The following is a 19,694-nucleotide window of genomic DNA, read 5'->3' on the forward strand; positions in this document are numbered from 1 at the left end:
GTGGTATGCTCCTATAATACCATGGTTGAAACGACTGTTCAGAAACAAAGAGCATGCCAAGTTGATGTGATGGCACAGTGAGGACCGTAAGAAAGACGGGAAGTTGAGAGCACCCGCTGACGGGTCGCAGTGGAGAAAAATCGAGAGAAAGTACCGGGCTGAGTTTGCGGTGACCCAAGGAACATATGGTTTGGTTTAAGCGTGGATGGCATTAATCCTTTCGGGGAGCAGAGCAGCAATCACAACACCTGGCCCATGACTCTATGTATGTATAACCTTCCTCCTTGGATGTGCATGAAGTGGAAGTTCATTATGATGCCAGTTCACATCCAAGGCCCTAAGCAACCCGACAACGACATTAATGTGTACCTAAGGCCATTAGGTGAAGAACTTTTACAGCTATGGATTGGAAACGGTGTACCTGTGTGGGATGAGCACAAATAGGAGGAATTTAACCTACACGCATTGATGTTTGTAACCATCAACGATTGGCCCGCTCTCAGTAACCTTTCAGGACAGACAAACAAGGAATACCACGCATGCACGCACTGTTTAGCTGACACTAAAAATATATACCTGGACAAATGCAGGAAGAATGTGTACCTGGGCCATCGTCGATTTCTTCCGACCAACCATCAATGTCGAAAGAAAGGCAAGCATTTCAAAGGTGGGGCAGATCACCGGAAGAAGCCCGCCATGCGTACCGGTGATCATGTACTTGCTATGGTCAATGATTTACACGTAATCTTTGGAAAGGGTCCCAGCGGACTATCTGTTCCGAATAACGCTAAGGGACGTGCACCCATTTGAAAGAAGAAACGAAAATCCATTTCTTCAGGCGAGCTCATCTGCACCCGCGCTGACGAAAAAAATCAAAACAAATACTAGAAACATTCAAAAAAAATCCAAATAAAATTTGTGTGGTAGGAAATTTGATGCGTGAGGCCCGCTCCAAATTTCAAGTCATTTGGACATATGAGCAGCTCTCAGCAAAAAAGACAAACAAGAAGGTGGATCTATTCAGGAGGTGGAAGAATGAGCTGAAAACAAAGTTTGTCGACAAAGACAGGACTCCAGAATTCACCGGCCGGTTTGAGAAGATCAGAGATCACTGGGACGCATTTGTGGCCCACAAGACATCAGACAAGAGTAAGAAGATGTCAGCGTCAAACAAGAAAAATGATGCAAAGAAGGAGGATCACCATCGCACGGGGTCAGGTGGCTACCTCAAAGCCCGGCCATTGTGGGAGAAGGCTGAGAATGACCTGCTGGATAAAGGGTGAGGGAGTCTTGGACTAAGGGGTCCTCGGGCGTCTGGCCTGTTAGCCATGGGCCGGACTGATGGGATGTGAAGATACAAAGACCGAAGACTCTCGCACGTGTCCGGATGGGACTCTCCTTGGCATGGAAGGCAAGCTTGGCGATCAAATATGAAGATTCCCTTCTCTATAACCAACTTTGTGTAACCCTAGATCCCTCCGGTGTCTATATAAACTGGAGGGTTAGGTCTATAGGACCGAATACTCATTATCATAGTCATACATGCTAGACTTCTAGGGTTTAGCCATTACGATCTCGTGGTAGACCAACTCTTGTAGTACTCATATTCATCAAGATCAATCAAGCAGGAAGTAGGGTATTACCTCCACAGAGAGGGACCGAACCTGGGTAAACATTGTGTCCCCCATCTCCTGTTACCATCGACCTTAGACGCACAGTTCGGGACCCCCTACCCGAGATCCGCCGGTTCTGACACCGATATTGGTGCTTTCAATGAGAGCTCCACTGTGCCGTCATCAAGAGGTTTGATGGCTCCTTCAATCATCTACAACAACGCCGTACAAGAGGAGACCTTCCTCCCCAGACAGATCTTCGTATTCGGCAGCTTCGCATTGCGGGCTAACTCGTTTGGCCATCTAGAGTAGATAGATAGCTACACCCCTGGCCACCAGGTCAGATTTGGAAGCCTGAATTACATCACGGACATCCACGGAGATTTGATCTTCGATGGATTCGAGAATGCGACGGCCTCTCCCCGTCATCTCGATGATCACGACTTAAATCTGTCATCGAACCACACCCAGGAGATAGCTCCTGTAGCTAGCCCAGCTTTAGATTCGGAGTAGATCGTGCCATCCGAGGACGGGAAGCTCAACCCCGCCACGGATGCCGCAGACTCCACGGTGCTAGAGCTGTACACAGACCTAACCGCACGTGATATCTACGTCATCGGAACCCCGAAATCTTTTCCGATTATGAATTCCGAACTATGTGCGTCTGCGGACACCAAGTTCGATCGGTCATTGATTGTCGAATTCAGCGCCGCGGACATCTTCTGGCACTCGCCTTTCAGCGATATGCTAAACTCATTAAAAAACCTGTCCTTGGCGGGGGACTCGCAGCCGAATTATGTCCGGTTCGCATTGGAGGCTGATGATGGAGAAACTCGCTTCCCACCCGCCAGCCACTTCAATGCCACTGTCGAGGACTTAACCGACATGCTTGATTACGGCTCCGAAGACATCAACGACATGGACGACGATGCCGATGAGGAGCAAGACAAAAACCTGCCATTCACTGGACGCTGGACGCCCACTTCTTCGTACAATGTAGAATCTTGAAGATCCGGTTGAGGATTGTAGAATCTTGAAGTATGTCTATAGGGGGGGGGGTGATTAGACTACTTGACCAAATAAAAACTTAACCTTTTCCCAATTTTAGTCTTTGGTAGATTTTAGCAAACTTAGCACAAGTCAAGCAATCTTAAAACAATTCAAGCAAGCATGCAAAGAGTATATGAGCAGCGGAAATTAAAGCATGCAACTTGCAAAAATGTAAAGGGAAGGGTTTGGAGATTTCAAATGCAATTTGGAGACACGGTGATTTTTGAGCCATGGTTCCGATAGGTGGTGCTATCGTACATACACGTTGATGGAGACTTCAACCCACGAAGGGTAACGGTTGCACGAGTCCACGAAGGGCTCCACCCAAGAAGGGTCCACGAAGAAGCAACCTTGTCTATCCCACCATGGCCGTCGCCCACGAAGGACTTGCCTCACTAGCGGTAGATCTTCACGAAGTAGGCGATCTCCTTGCCCTTACAAACTCCTTGGTTCAACTCCACAATCTTGTCGGAGGCTCCCAAGTGACACCTAGCCAATCTAGGATACACCACTCTCCAAGAAGTAACAAATGGTGTGTTGATGATGAACTCCTTGCTCTTGTGCTTCAAATGATAGTCTCCCCAACACTCAACTCTCTCTCACAGGATTTGGATTTGGTGGAAAGAAGATCTGTGTGGAAAGCAACTTGGGGAAGGCTAGAGATCAAGATTCATATGGTAGGAATGGAATATCTTGGTCTCAACACATGAGTAGGTGGTTCTCTCTCAGAAATGGTAAGTTGGAAGTGTAGGTTTGTTCTGATGGCTCTCTCTCTGAATGAAGACGAGGTGGAGGGGTATATATAGCCTCCACACAAAATCTAACTGTTACACACAATTTACCAATCTCGGTGGGACCGAATCAACAAACTCAGTCAGACCGATTTAGTAAACCTAGTGACCGTTAGGGTTTTCGGTGGGACCGACATGCAACTCGGTAGGACCGATATGGTTAGGGTTAGGGCATAACGTAATCTTGGTGAGACCCATTACACAAACTCGGTGAGACCAAATTTGGTAATAAGCTAACCAGAGAGTTGGTCAGGTAAACTCGGTGGGACCGGTTCGCTCTTTTTGGTGAGACCAAAATGTTACGAAAAGGAAACAGAGAGTTTACATTGCAATCTTGGTGGGACCGATCGCTCATCTTGGTGAGACCCAAACGTTACGAAGGGAAATGGAGAGATTACAATCCCATCTCGGTGAGACCGAGATCCCTATCGGTAAGACCAATTTTCCTAGGGTTTGTGGCAGTGGCTATGACATTTGAACTCGGTGGCGCCGGATAGAAAGAATTGGTGGGGCCGAGTTGGACTTTAGGTTTAGGTCATATGTGGATGTGGGAAAGTAGTTGAGGGTTTTGGAGCATATCACTAAGCACTATGAAGCAAGAAACTCATTAAGCAACACCTCATCCCTCCTTGATAGTATTGGCTTTTCCTATAGACTCAATGTGATCTTGGATCACTAAAATATAAAATGTAGAGTCTTGAGCTTGAAGCTTGAGCCAATCCTTTTATCCTTAGCATTTTGAGGGATCCACTTTTCTCATCCATGCCATGCCATTCATTGACCTTTCCTGAAATATTTGTCTTGGAATAGTATTAGCTCAATGAGCTATATGTTGTTAGGAATTACCAAAACCACCTAGGGATAGTTGCACTTTCAATCTCCCCCTTTTTGGTAATTGATGACAACATATAGATCAAAGCTTCGACAAATGATAATAAGATTGAAAAACATCGTCGCTTTGAGAAGTATGTGAAATGTGAGAGCTCCCCCTAAATTTGTGCATAGTTTAAGATTTGCTTTCGACTGCAAATGCACATAGAGTTAGATGCATGAGGTACTCTCCCATGTCACATACATCTTGGTGGAGCGCTCAAAAAGATAATATTCAAAATACATGCACTCATGACCAAGCAAAGTGAATGATCATAATGTCATCCAACAAGCATTAATGTAGCATATGATCAAACACATGATCATCATTGTATCACACAGGCAATAAGGTATCTCAAGCAACCAAAAGCAGATAAAGTTCAACCACAAAGACAAGAGAGAACAAAAGCAAACTCTCTCTCTCGAAGCCTATGATCTATACATTTTCTCCCCCTTTGGCAACAAGTTACCAAAAAGTTCCTAGAAAATGCATAGTGTTATGTCATCTCTCAGGCTTGGTCTTGATGTGGTGGTGTAGATATGACTCCAAGGACGAAGGCATCAGTTGATGAAGTTGGAGCAGGTGGCACTGAAGCTGTAGCAGGTGTAGATGATGTTTCTCTTGTGTCTGTCACATGCACAACAGCTGATCTCTAAGCTCTAGGCACTCTAGAAAATGCCTCAGTGGTTGTCTTCCCCTTCCTCTCTTGCATGTCATCTTGGAGTTGCCCAACAACATACTGGATCTCAGTTACTTTCACATCCAAGTCATAGAACTTCTGTTCCATGATCCTCTCTAGGCTCTCCTGGTTTTGTGTTAGGGTGGCCAACCCTTTCTCAATCCTTAGAGTGGATGCTATCAAGTAACCAAGCTGGTCTTGTTTGCTCTTCACGAAGTACTCAAATGCCTCATCAATTGTTGGCATCTTGGCAGCCTTCTCAGTCTTTGCCTTCTTCTTCTCTTGTGCTTGCACTGAAGATGGTTCATTTTCATCCATAACCACTTGGTTGTCCTCAAAGTCTGGATAGATAGACATGTGATCCTTGTCCAACAAGTAAGTGCCAGTGCCCATCTTGGAGTTAATCAGCTCCTGGATCTGTGGGGCATACCCACAACTTCTCTTCTGGTCTGCAGCTGTCCTCTTGATAGTTTCAACAATGAGGCTCATGACCTTGAACTTTTGAGGCACATCAAACAAGTGTAGCAGATTAATAGCATGGCCTCTGATCATGTTATGGTCACCTGACTTGGGAAAGAGTGTGTGCCCGAGGATCCAGTTGATGGTTGGCAGTCCTGACAGAAGAAAATGTACAGATCCAAACTTGTGAGTCTCAAGTGCTTTATCTAGGATCTCCTTGTACATATGTGCCATAGAGTTTTGATCCATTTTCTTCTTGGCATAGACATCCAAGTCATCTTCTTTCTCCTTTGTTGCATTGTTCAGATTTGCCCATTCTTCTATAGTAGATTGGTACCTTGTACCTTCAGACATCCAAACTATTCTGCCATCTGGATAGAAGTGTGATGTGGAGTAGAATTGCATTATGAGCTCATCATTCCACTTTGTGAGCTTCTGCCCAACAAAGTCATCCACTCCACAACCCTTGAAGCTGTCAAACACTCCTGGGTAGTGTTCCTCATTCTCCTTGATGTATTTCCAATCGACCCATCTCATATCACAGACTATTGGTTTCTTGTCCAGCAGCACAGTCTCATAGAAGTCCCGCTGTTCCTTTGTATGGAACCTGTAGTCCACAACAGTTCTTCTCCTGACTGCATAAGGATCAGTCAACCTCCACTGTCTGAGTCCTGCATCCTCTCTCAGCTTCATGTTCTCAGCAACAGGATGAGCATCGTTATGATCTGGAATCTTAGGTTTCAACTTTCTCAGAACATTCTCTTCATCTTCTTCTTCTTCTGCAACAACTTCAGGCATTGGGGCCTTGTTCTTTTCAGCAGCTGGGATGTTCCTGGTATTCCTCTTGGGTGCAGTCTTGGGCTTGGAAGCAGCCTTAGGTGCTTCTTTGGACTTTGATGAAGCAGCCCCTGACCTTATGGCATCACCCATGAGTTTCTGAGCTTTGGGAGCTGGAGCAGCAACCTCTTCTTCTTCTTCCTCCATCATGGAAGGCTTCCTAACAACTCTGGCCATGGTCTTCTTGACCCTTTCCTTCCTCTTCTTTTCAGCCACTACTGGCTCCTTGGGTTCTGATCTCTCAGTTTCCTGAGTTGATGCTCTGACTTTCAGCATAGGAGTCCTCTTGGCAGGAACTTTCCTGTTCAGTCCTGGATTGGTGGTTGCAGCAGTGCCATACTCCTTCTTGAGCACTTTCCTGTATGTGGCTTCATCCTCTTCTGCCACATAGTCTTCATCCTCAGAGTCTGAGGTTTTCTTCTTTCTAGCCCTGGTGGCAGCTTTGGGTAAGTTGCTTGGGGTGCTCCTGATGCCATCATCTGAGGAACTAGAGGGACTAGTGCCCTCACTCATTTGAATCTGCTCCTCTTCCCTGTTCTATCTATCACTTTGACCAGACATCCTGCAAACACTGACTGCTGACCCTGTGAATAGATGTAGATGAGATAGAGAGGATAAGCATTACAAAATATAGAGGTTTTTGCAAAAGATTGAGTTAAAAACTTAGTTTTAGTTTTCCACAGAAAGCATTTCGGATCAACCGATTTGTGAACTCGGTGATACCGAAGCAGCTTTAGGAACCTAAACTAATGAACTCGGTCAGACCGAGTCACAGTTCGGTGGCACCGAGACTACTAGGGTTTCACAAAGTCCTGAACTTGGTCACACCGATTTGAAATTCTCGGTCAGACCGAGAATCACAAGTGCAATGGCCTTGGCCAAATCGGTGGAACCGATTTCTACAACTCGGTGGGTCCGAGATGGTTTCGGCGGAAACCTAACCCTAAATTTTCAAATCAAACCTAATTTACGGATTGTTTTGACTAGATGAGATAGTTTCAATCGTGGCAAGATTCATGACGAACACAATGTGCTAGGAATCAGATGGGGATAGCACAGTGATCAAGTCCATACCCTAGTTCGGTGAGGACTCGCTACGGTGGCAACAGTGGTGAAGATTCCTGTTGACGGCGGCGGAGACTAGTGATGGGAGGCGGCTGGCGATGAGTAGAACGATCTGGAGACCCTGGAGGCAGAGCGGGTTGACCGCGGGCGAAAACTGTTCGGAGAAATTTCCAATTTTTTTGCCCTTGGGTATATATAGCCCGACCCTGTCGGTGTGACCGAGTGGAACAACTCGGTGGCACCGAGATGCATTACTGCAAGCAGTTACTGCAACTCGGTGAGACCGAAGTGTTCAAATCGGTTGCACCAAGATTGAAAACCTAGATCGAATTAGTGATCTCGGTATGACCGAAATGGAAGGATCGGTCGGACCGAGACGCACAAAGAAGTTTTGGAAGTTTAAGTCTATGACGAATCGGGGACTCCGAGTGCTCCTCACACAGAGTGGTTCAAATCTGACTTGATCAAATTTTGTGATGTAGCATGAATAGAGTTTGAGACAAGAAAAGCATAGATAGCTAGAGAAGGTTCTTAGGCATTCTTGTCCATCTACTTGGCCAAAAGAAAAAGAAGCCAATCAAGAAAAACTACAAGTGGATGTCCTCGAATGAGTAAAATATGCAACCAACATGCTCACACAATAAAATGACAAATGAAATATGTGGCAAAGCATGCACAACCAATTCTAGCACTATCAAGCAATTGGCGATGACTAGGTCATCTATATATGAGTATATTGACTTAGGAGTCAAATGAGAACATTTGATCATAGGTCATACTCATCGTTTAAGCTCAAGTGGGGTTACCACTTTTACATAATGCATTGATGTGTTCACACCATTAGAGTTGCTTTAGCTCAATTCTTAGAGTAAATCTCCCCCTAGATGTGAGATCCCCCCTTAGAGGGATGAACTAACCTTGGGTTTTGTCGATGATGACTTCATGTAGGTGTTGAAGATGTGGATGCTCAATGTTGATGTAGATCTTTTGGAGAAATCCTTTGGAGTGAGTTGCACTTTCAATACCTACACGGGTTTGTCCCACAAGGAACAAACAAGGATATCCATAGACATAGAGTGATGCACACACAAGATGTTGTTTATGAAAGCATTAAGTTACCTTGTCCCTTGTCTTACCAACAAGAGGGTTTGTGACTCCTTGAACTAGTGCAAGATATGAAAGTTGATTGCACTTGTCCTTGCCAAAATGATATGAGTGAAGAATGTTGGCGGAGTCACCCTCAAGAACTCTCTAGTTCTTCTTCTTCGGGATCCACACCATGTTGATGGGAATCCTTGGAGTTGTAGTTGTACTTGATGAAGTAGAGCTTGACGTAATCTTGGTAATTCACTTGACCAAGGCCTTGGGAGCTTCTTCAAATGCATCAATCTCCTCTTGAAGCTCATCCTTGCCTTTCTGCTTGTGGTCTTGTGGTGGAAGATCATCTTGAGCTTGTGTCCCTTTGAAGGAAGTAGGATCATACTTCTCTCGTTGAGGAACAAACTTCATCTTGGGGTATTGATATTCTTCCCACTCAACTCCATTGGCATTGAACTTTCGTTCAAAACCAACACCTTGGTTCTTCCGGTGCCTTCCTTGCTTGCATACAATTTCTTCAAATTGCTTACTTCCGGCAAGGCTCTTGTAAACACCTTTCTCTATAATTCCCTTCAATAAACTATTTTCTTGCTCAAGTGTAACTTGGCTAAGAGAATCATTAGTGGAATCAAGAGAACTACTAGAAGCAACAACATTGGATTTAGCATGATGATTGTTACTACTAGAGGAAGAATCCTTCTTGTTTTTGTTACTAGACTTGACTTGAGGCGTGTAAGTAGATAAGAGTAAATGCTTGGCAATGTAAGAAGAACTTTTCTTGCGAAGATCATCATTGATTGCCTTTAAGAACTCATGCTCTTGCTCAAGATTGAGCTTTTCAAAGCGTAACTTCTCATGAGTCCTTAAAAGTTCTCAATGATCCCCTAAGATAGTTTCATGAGCTAACTTAAGAGTGTTTAGTTCTTTAGTTAGGAGCTCAATCTTCTCCTTATCATCGTCATTCATTTTATCTCGATTAGCATGATTAATTGATGTTTCATCATAGTATTCATCACTAGAGTTGTCAATAATTAAATCATCATCACCTAACAAGTCATCTTCATCACTATGGAAATCAACATACTCAGGGTGTGTTACCTTTGGGCCTTTAGCCATGAAGCATCTTCCAACTCCTTCATTTGGTGAATCAAATATGTCGTGGGAGTTGGTTGACACAAGTGCTAGACCGGCAACACCTTCATCTTGAGTATGTTCGGAGTCGGAGTGATAGCTTCTTTCGGAGTGATGTTCAGAGTCGGAACCAGATACCCATTCACCAACATGAGCTTGATGTCTTCATTTTGTGTAGCTCCTTGATGACTTGTCCTTCCTTTCCGAATCCTTGCTTCTCCGGGATGTTCTTTGTTCATAAGGATCATCTCTAATCCTTCTCTCTCTTGGCGGTGATTCTTCTCTTCTAGTTCTCCTCTTAGGTGAATCTTCTCTTCTTTTGTAGGGAGCTATACACTCATTGGAATAGTGTCTGGATCTTCCACAGTTGTAGCAGTTTCGCTCTCGACTGGAAGATCTTTTGTCATTGTAGGACCTTGACTTGGAACTTCTTTCCTTGCTTCTACTCTTGTAGAATTTGTTGAAGTTCTTCACCATTAGGCTCAGTTCTTCATTGAAGGTTTGTTTCTCACTTGATAATGTGGGAGCTTCACATGAGGCTTTGTAAGCACCACTTGACTTGTTGTGCAGCTCCTCCTTATCCTTAAGAGACATCTCATGAGCAACAATTCTTCTGATGACCTCCGTTGGCTTGAGATTCTTGTAACTGGGCATCATTTGGATCAATGTGCATACGGTATCATATTTTCCATCCAAGGCTCTTAGGATCTTCTTGATGATGAATTTGTCGGTCATCTCTTCACTTCCTAAGCCGGCAATCTCATTGGTGATGAGAGCAAGCCTAGAGTACATTTCAGCGACGCCTTCACCATCCTTCATCTTGAACTTGTCAAGTTGACTTTGAAGCACATCCAATTTGGATTCCTTGACGGAGTCGGTACCTCGTGCATATCAATCAAAGTGTCCCAAATTTCCTTTGCATTCTCAAGACGGCTGATTTCGTTGAATTCTTCGGGGCACAATCCGTTGAAGAGGATATCACAAGCTTGAGCATTGTATTGCAACATCTTCAACTCTTCCGCGCTAGCTTCACGGTTTGGTTCTCTCCCATCAAAGAATTCAACTTGCAAGCCAATACACACAATATCCCAAACGGCGGGGTTATGTCCGAGAATATGCATTTTCATCTTATGCTTCCAACTAGCAAAATAAGTACCATCAAAGTAAGGACCTCTACGGTGGTAGTTTCCCTCGCTAGACGCCATACTCTCCTAGGTTGTGAAACCAAGGCTATGACCACCAAAAGCTATGGAAATCAAAGAAAATGGAGACCAAAGCTCTAATACAACTTGTAGGATCTTGAAGTACTTGACCAAATAAAAACTTAACCTTTTCCCAATTTTAGTCTTTGGCAGATTTTAGCAAACTTAGCACAAGTCAAGCAATCTTAACACAATTCAAGCAAGCATACAAAGAGTATATGAGCAGCGGAAATTAAAGCATGCAACTTGCAAGAATGTAAAGGTAAGGGTTTGGAGATTTCAAATGCAATTTGGAGACACGGTGATTTTTGAGCCGTGGTTCCGATAGGTGGTGCTATCGTACATCCACGTTGATGGAGACTTCAACCCATGAAGGGTAACGGTTGCGCGGGTCCACGGAGGGCTCCACCCAAGAAGGGTCCACGGAGAAGCAACCTTGTCTATCCCACCATGGCCGTCGCCCATGAAGGACTTGGCTCACTAGCGGCAGATCTTCACAAAGTAGGTGATCTCCTTGCCCTTACAAACTCCTTGGTTCAACTCCACAATCTTGTCGGAGGCTCCCAAGTGACACCTAGCCAATCTAGGATACACCACCCTCCAAGAAGTAACAAATGGTGTGTTGATGATGAACTCCTTGCTCTTGTGCTTCAAATGATATTCTCCCCAACACTCAACTCTCTCTCACAGGATTTGGATTTGGTGGAAAGAAGATCTGAGTGGAAAGCAACTTGGGGAAGGCTAGAGATCAAGATTCATATGGTAGGAATGGAATATCTTGGTCTCAACACATGAGTAGGTGGTTCTCTCTCAGAAATGGTAAGTTGGAAGTGTAGGTTTGTTCTGATGGCTCTCTCCGAATGAAGAGGAGGTGGAGGGGTATATATAGCCTCCACACAAAGTCTAACCGTTACACACAATTTACCAATCTCGGTGGGACCGAATCAACAAACATGGTCAGACCGATTTAGTAAACCTAGTGACCGTTAGGGTTTTTGGTGGGACCGACATGCAACTCGGTAGGACCGATATGGTTAGGGTTAGGGCATAACGTAATCTCGGTGAGACCGATTACACAAACTCGGTGAGACCAAATTTGGTAATAAGCTAACCAGAGAGTTGGTCAGGTAAACACGGTGGGACCGGTTCGCTCTTTTCGGTGACACGAAAATGTTATGAAAAGGAAACACAGAGTTTACGTTGCAATCTCAGTGGGATCGATCGCTCATCTCGGTGAGACCGAGACGTTACGAAGGGAAACAGAGACATTACAATCCCATCTCGGTGAGACCGAGATCCCTATCAGTAAGACCGATTTTCCTTGGGTTTGTGGCAGTGGCTATGACATTTGAAATCGGTGGCGCCGGATAGAAAGAATCGGTGGGGCCAAGTTGGACTTTGGGTTTAGGTCATATGTGGATGTGGGAAAGTAGCTGAGGGTTTTGGAGCATATCACTAAGCATTATGAAGCAAGAAACCTATTAAGCAACACCTCATCCCTCCTTGATAGAATTGGCTTTTCCTATAGACTCAATATGATCTTGGATCACTAAAATATAAAATGTAGAGTCTTGAGCTTGAAGCTTGTGCCAATCCTTTTATCCTTAGCATTTTGAGGGATCCACTTTTCTCATCCATGCCATGCCATTCATTGAGCTTTCTTGAAATATTTGTCCTGGAATAGTATTAGCTCAATGAGCTATATGTTGTTAGGAATTACCAAAACCACCTAGGGATAGTTGCACTTTCAAGGATAAACCTCCTGAGAAACAGCCCAAACACCGGCGTCCGTGGGCCGCTCTAAGTCGCCTCGCTCAAAAGATAGTAACACTGGCACCGGAGAAAATAATACTCCGGACGATGCCGAAAACATTGAAGACCTTGTTGAGATAACTTCCGAACAGGAGGAACAAGGAAACGGGCAAGTTAGCCCTGACGAGCAGGCCAGAAATGATGACTCGGAGGACGATAATTATCTTCCGCTCTCTGATGATGAGGTGAGCCTTGGCAACAAGGAGTTCATCATGCCTGAGGAACCTCTCGAGCAGGAGCGCTTCAAGCACCAGCTAATAGCCACTTCAAGGACAACAGCTTCAAGCTGACCAAAATCTGCTCAATAACAGATGGACTGATGTCCTGGCAGCCAAAGAATATGGCCTCAAACGCCCAGCCAAGAGTTACCCGAAGCGCAAATTGCTACCTCAATTTGACAAGGAGGCGCAATGCGGCCGACCACTACGCGGTCGGGACAATGCGGCGGACCGACCACCACGCGGTTGGGATAAAGCGGCAACTCAAGTCTAACATCAGTCCGTCCCACTGATACGTTGCCAACCTATGTACTTTTCCAAACACCTTTGCCCTTGTTTTGGACTCTAACTTGCATGATTTGAATGAAACTAACCCGTACTGACGCTGTTTTCAGCAGAACTGCCATGGTGTTGTTTATTGTGAAGAAAACAAAAGTTCTCGGAATGACCTGAAAATCCACGGAGATAACTTTTGGAAAATATAAAAAATACTGGCGAAAGAATCAACACTAGGGGGCCCACACCCTATCAACGAGGGTGGGGGGCGCGCCCCCCTGTCTCGTGGGCCCCCTGGAGCTACACCGACCTCAACTCCAACTCTATATATTCCGTTTCGCGGAGAAAAAACCCAGAGAGAAAGTTTCATTGCGTTTTACGATATGGAGCCGCCGCCAAGCCCTAATCTCTCTCGGGAGGGCTGATCTGGAGTCCGTTTGGGGTTCCGGAGAGGGGGATTCGTCGCCGTCGTCATCATCAACCATCCTCCATCACCAATTTCATGATGCTCACCGCTGTGCGTGAGTAATTCCATCATAGGCTTGCTGGACGGTGATGGGTTGTATGAGATTTACCACGTAATCAAGTTAGTTTTGTCAGGGTTTGATCCCTAGTATCCACTATGTTCTGAGATTGATGTTGCTATGACTTTGCTATGCTTAATGCTTGTCACTAGGGCCCGGGTGCCATGATTTCAGATCTGAACCTATTATGTTTTCATGAATATATGTGAGTTCTTGATCCTATCTTGCAAGTCTATAGTCACCTATTATGTGTTATGATCCGACAACCCCGAAGTGACAATAATGGGGATACTTCTCGGTGATGACTGTAGTTTGAGGAGTTCATGTATTCAGTATGTGTTAATGCTTTCGTCCGATAGTCTATTAAAAGGAGGACTTAATAAACCTTAGTTTCCACTAGGACCCCGCTGCCACATGAGGGTAGGATAAAAGATGTCATGCAAGTTCTTTTCCATAAGCACGTATGGCTATATTCAGAATACATGCCTACATTACATTGATGAACTGCAGCTAGTTCTGTGTCACCCTATGTTATAACTATTACATGAGTAATCGCATCCGACATATTATCTATCACTGATCCAATGCCTACGAGCTTTTCACATATTGTGCTTTGCTTATTTAATTTTCTGTTGCTATTGTTACAACTACTACAAAACTGTTAGTGTTACTTTTGCCACTGTTACCATTACCTTCATATTACTTTGCTACTAAATACCTTGCTGCAGATACTAAGTTATCCAGGTGTGGTTGAATTGACAACTCAACTGCTAACACTTGAGAATATTCTTTGTCTCCCCTTGTGTCGAATCAATAAATTTGGGTTGAATACTCTACCCTCGAAAACTATTGCGATCCCCTATACTTGTGGGTTATCAAGACTATTTTCTAGCTCCATTGCCGGGGAGCATAGCTCTATTCTTTGAGTCACTTGGGATTTATATCTGCTGATCACTATGAGGAACTTGAAAGACGAAAGAACTAAGACTTTTCCCTCAACTACGAGGGGAGTTAAGGAACTGCCATCTAGATCTGCACTAGATTCTCCTTCCGTTTTGAGTAAGCTTGCGACACCTAAACCTGCTACTGCTATGAATTCTGATATGTCGCATGTTATTGATGATGCCACTTCTGCTATGCATGATACTTATGATGAAACTACTTCTGTGCTTGATACTACTGTGCCATTAGGTGAATTTCTTGATGAACAACTTGCTAGGGCTAGAGAGAATGAAATTCTTGAAACTGATATTATTGATGATAGTGAGGATGAAGGTTCTCCCCCTAAACATGAATTGCCTGTTGTTCCTGAGGGTTATGTTATGGATGAAGAAACTGCTAGAGATTTTGTTTCTTGCAATGATAGATCTGATCTTAAGAAGTTATTGGCTAAGCTGAAACAAAAGTCTCTGAATGCTAGAATGAAATATGACCCTGCTTTTGCCACTTCACCTATCTGTGTTACTGATAAGGATTATGATTTCTCTATTGATCCTGAGATAATTACTTTGGTTGAATCTGATCCTTTTGATGGCAATGAATCTGAAACTGTTGTGGCACATCTTACTAAGTTGAATGATATAGCCACCTTGTTCACTAATGATGAGAAGTCTCGCTATTATTATATCCTTAAGATATTTCCATTCTCATTAAAGGGTGATGCTAAGACTTGGTTTAATTCTCTTGATCCTGGTTGTGTGCATAGTCCCCAGGATATGATTTATTACTTCTGTGCTAAATATTTCCCTGCTCATAAGAAACAAGATGCCTTGCGGGAAATACATAATTTTGTGCAAATCGAAGAAGAGATTCTCCCACAAGCTTGGGGAAGGCTTCTCCGATTACTTAATGCTTTGCCTGATCTTCCTCTTCAGAAAAATGAAATACTTGATATCTTTTATAATGGACTAACCGATGCTTCCAAGGACCACTTGGATAGTTGTGCTGGTTGTGTTTTCAGGGAAAGAATAGTCGACCAAGCCGAATTGTTATTGAATAAGATGTTGACTAATGAAAATAATTGGAATCTTCCTGAGCCAATTGAGCCAACTCCTGAACCTATTCCTAGACCAACTCCGAAGAAGAGGGGTGTTCTATTTCTCAGTCCTGAAGATATGCAAGAGGCAAAGAAATCTATGAAAGAAAAAGGTATTAAAGTTGATGATGTTAAGAATTTACCTCCTATTGAAGAAATACATGGTCTTAATATACCGCCTGTCGAAGAAACACATTGTCTTGATAACCCGACAGAGGTAGTAAAGGTAAATTCTCTCTATAGATATGATAAAGTTGAAATCCCGTCTATTAAATTTCCTAGCCAATGCTTAGATGAATTTGGTGACTTTATGGCTAGACAAGAAAGTTTTAATGCTTATGTTGGTAGAGAGTTAAAGAGTAATGCTCACATGATTGAATGCTTGAGCGATTATATGGCTAGAGTTAAAGATGAACTTAAACTCATTAGCAAATATGCTTCTATGGTTACTGTTGGATATCGGATTCCGGCAAAACCCTTAAGGTTCGAACTCTGGGGTGCGTGCGAAGATCTTCCCCCTGCCGATCCGCGTCCCAACACCTTGCTGATAATCTAAACTAAACGATGAACAACACGAGGGACACAAGATTTATACTGGTTCGGGCCACCGTGATGGTGTAATACCCTACTCCAGTGTGTGGTGTGATGGATTGCCTCAGGGGCTGACGATGAATAGTACAAGGGAAGAACAACCTCGCGAGAGGTGTTCTTGGGCTGGTGCGATGAGCCACTTGGGTGAGTTCGATCGCCTCTGGATCTGATGAGAACTCAATGCCGTTTACTGTGGTGGCTATCCCTATATATAGAGGCCCTGGTCCTCTTCCCAAATATTGAGCGGGAAGGGCGCCAACAACGGCCTTTTTAAAGGGGAACATCTAGTACAAGTTATCCTAACTAAAGATGGCCTTCGGCTGCCAAAGGCACTGGCGATGACGATGTCTTGGGCTCCACGGTGACCTCTGTCCTGCCGCTCTGCTGGTCTTGGTCTTGTTGCACCAAAATGGTAACCTTTGCTTGGTGCCTCGGTACTCCGCGCCTGTGCTTGCCCCCTTTGCACCAAAGAGGAAACAAGGACACTACGCAGGCCGGCGCCCGCCTGGTCTCGATCGTCATGGCTTGCGTCACGAGCACCTCGCGAGGTACCCCTGCCTTGATCTCTCCGCCTCCTTGCTACGTCTCGAGCTTGCGTTGGATTTCCCCGAAGAGGAGAGGATGATGCAGCACAGTAGCGTAAGTATTTCCCTCAGTTTTTGAGAACCAAGGTATCAATCCAGTAGGAGACCACGCGCAAGTCTCTCGTACCTGCACAAAACGATAGCTACTCGCAACCAACGCTTAGGGGTTGTCAATCCCTTCACGGTCACTTACGAGGGTGAGATCTGATAGAGATAATATTTTTGGTATTTTTGGTATAAAGATGCAAAGTAAAAAGTAAAAGCAAAGCAAGTAAATAAAGTGATGGAGATTGATATGATGAGAATAGACCCGGGGGCCATAGGTTTCACTAGTGGCTTCTCTCAAGAGCATAAGTATTCTACGGTGGGTGAACAAATTACTGTTGAGCAATTGACAGAATTGAGCATAGTTATGAGGTTATCCAGGCAATGATCATGTATATAGGCATCACGTCCGTGACAAGTAGACCGAAACGATTCTGCATCTACTACTATTACTCCACTCATCGACCGCTATCCAGGATGCATCTAGAGTATTAAGTTAAAAACAAAGTAACGCCTTAAGCAAGATGACATGATGTAGAGGAATAAATTCATGCAATATGATAAATACCCCATCTTGTTATCCTCGATGGCAACAATACAATACATGCCTTGCAACCCTTTCTGTCACTGTGTAAGGTCACCGCAAGATTGAACCCAAAGCTAAGCACTTCTCCCATTGCAAGAACTACCAATCTAGTTGGCCAAACCAAACGGATAATTCGAAGAGACTTGCAAAGATAACTCAATCATACATAAAAGAATTCAGAGAAGAATCAAATATTTTCCATAGATAAGCTGGATCATAAACCCACAATTCATCGGTCTCAACAAACACACCGCAAAAAGAAGATTACATCGAATAGATCTCCACGAGAGAGGGGGAGAACATTGTATTGAGATCCAAAAAGAGAGAAGAAGCCATCTAGCTACTAACTATGGACCCGAGGGTCTGAAGTAAACTACTCACACTTCATCGGAGGGGCTATGGTGATGATGTAGAAGCCCTCCATGGTGGATGCCCCCTCCGGCGGAGCTCCGGAACAGGCCCCAAGATGGGATCTCATGGATACAGGAAGTTACGGCGGTGGAATTAGGTTTTTGGCTCCATCCCTGATCTGTTGGGGGTACGTAGGTATATATAGGAGGAAGGAGTACGTCGATGGAGCGTCAGGGGGCCCACGAGGTAGGGGGGCACGCCCAGGGGGGAGGGCGCCCCCCCACCCTCGTGACCGCCTCTGGCACTTCTTGGAGTAGGGTCCAAGTCTCCTGGATCACGTTCGGTGAGAAGATCACGTTCCTGAAGGTTTCATTCCGTTTGGACTCCGTTTGATATTACGTTTCTTCGGAACACTGAAATAGGCAAAAAAAGCAATTCTGGGCTGGGCCTCCGGTTAATAGGTTAGTCCCAAAAATAATATAAAAGTGGAAAATAAAGCCCATTATAGTCCAAAACAATAGATAAAGTATCATGGAGTAATCAAAAATTATAGATACATTGGAGACGTATCAGGCATCCCCAAGCTTAATTCCTGCTCTTCCTCGAGTAGGTAAATGATAAAAAGAGAATGTTTGATGCGGAGTGATACGTTGGCATAATTTCAATGTAAATCTTCTTAATTGTGATATGAATATTCAGATCCAAAAGATTCAAGACAAAAGTTCATATTGACATAAAAATAATAATACTTCAAGCACACTAATCAAAATAATTACGTCATCTCAAAATAACATGGCCAAAGAAAGTTCATCCCTACAAAATCATATAGTTAGGCTATGCTTCATTTTCGTCATGCAAAGATGTTCCCAACTTCTATACCCCCGATGACAAGCCAAGCAATTGTTTCATACTTAAATAATCTCAAACTTTTTCAACCTTCACGCAATACATGAGCGTGAGCCATGGATATAGCACTATGGGTGGAATAGAATATGATGATGGGGTTTGTGTGGAGAAGACAAAAAAGGAGAAAGTCTCACATTGACGAGGATAATCAACGGGCTATGGAGATGCCCATCAATTGATGTCAACATGAGGAGTAGGGATTGCCATGCAACGGATGCACTAGAGCTATGAATGCTCAACAAAAGAAAACTAGTGGGTGTGCATCCAACTTGCTTGCTCATGAAGACCTAGGGCATTTGAGGAAGCCCATCGTAGGAATATACAAGCCAAGTTCTATAATGAAAAATTCCCACTAGTATGAAAAAGACAACTTATGAGACTCACTATAAAAAACATGGTGCTACTTTGAAGCAAAATATATGAGACTCACTACATGAAGAACGAGTTGCTACTTTGAAGCACAAAATATGAGACTCACTACGTGAAGAACATGGTGCTACTTTGAAGCAAAAGTGTGGAAAAAGAGGTAGCATTGCCCTTTTCTTTTTTCTTTTTTTGGGCCTTTTTTTATTTTGGCCTTTCTCTTTTTTTATATTTATTTGGGCAATGCTCTAATAATGATGATCATCACACTTCTATTGATTACAACATGAGGATTACAACTCGAAACTAGAACACGGTATGACTCTATATGAATGCCTCCGGCGGTGTACAGGGATGGTGCAATGAATGAAGAGTGACATGTATGAAAAATAATGCATGGTGGCTTTGCCACAAATACGATGTCAACTACATGATCATGCAATGGCAATATGACAAAAGGAATGTATGTCATAATAATGATAAATGGAACGGTGGAAAGTTGCATGGCAATATATCTCGGAATGGCTATGGAAATGCCATAATAGGTAGGTATGGTGGCTGTTTTGAGGAAGATATAGGGAGGTTTATGTGTGATAGAGCGTATCGT

This window comes from Triticum dicoccoides, chromosome 2B (genome assembly GCF_002162155.2).
Source record: "Triticum dicoccoides isolate Atlit2015 ecotype Zavitan chromosome 2B, WEW_v2.0, whole genome shotgun sequence".
Classification (NCBI taxonomy): domain Eukaryota; kingdom Viridiplantae; phylum Streptophyta; class Magnoliopsida; order Poales; family Poaceae; genus Triticum; species Triticum dicoccoides.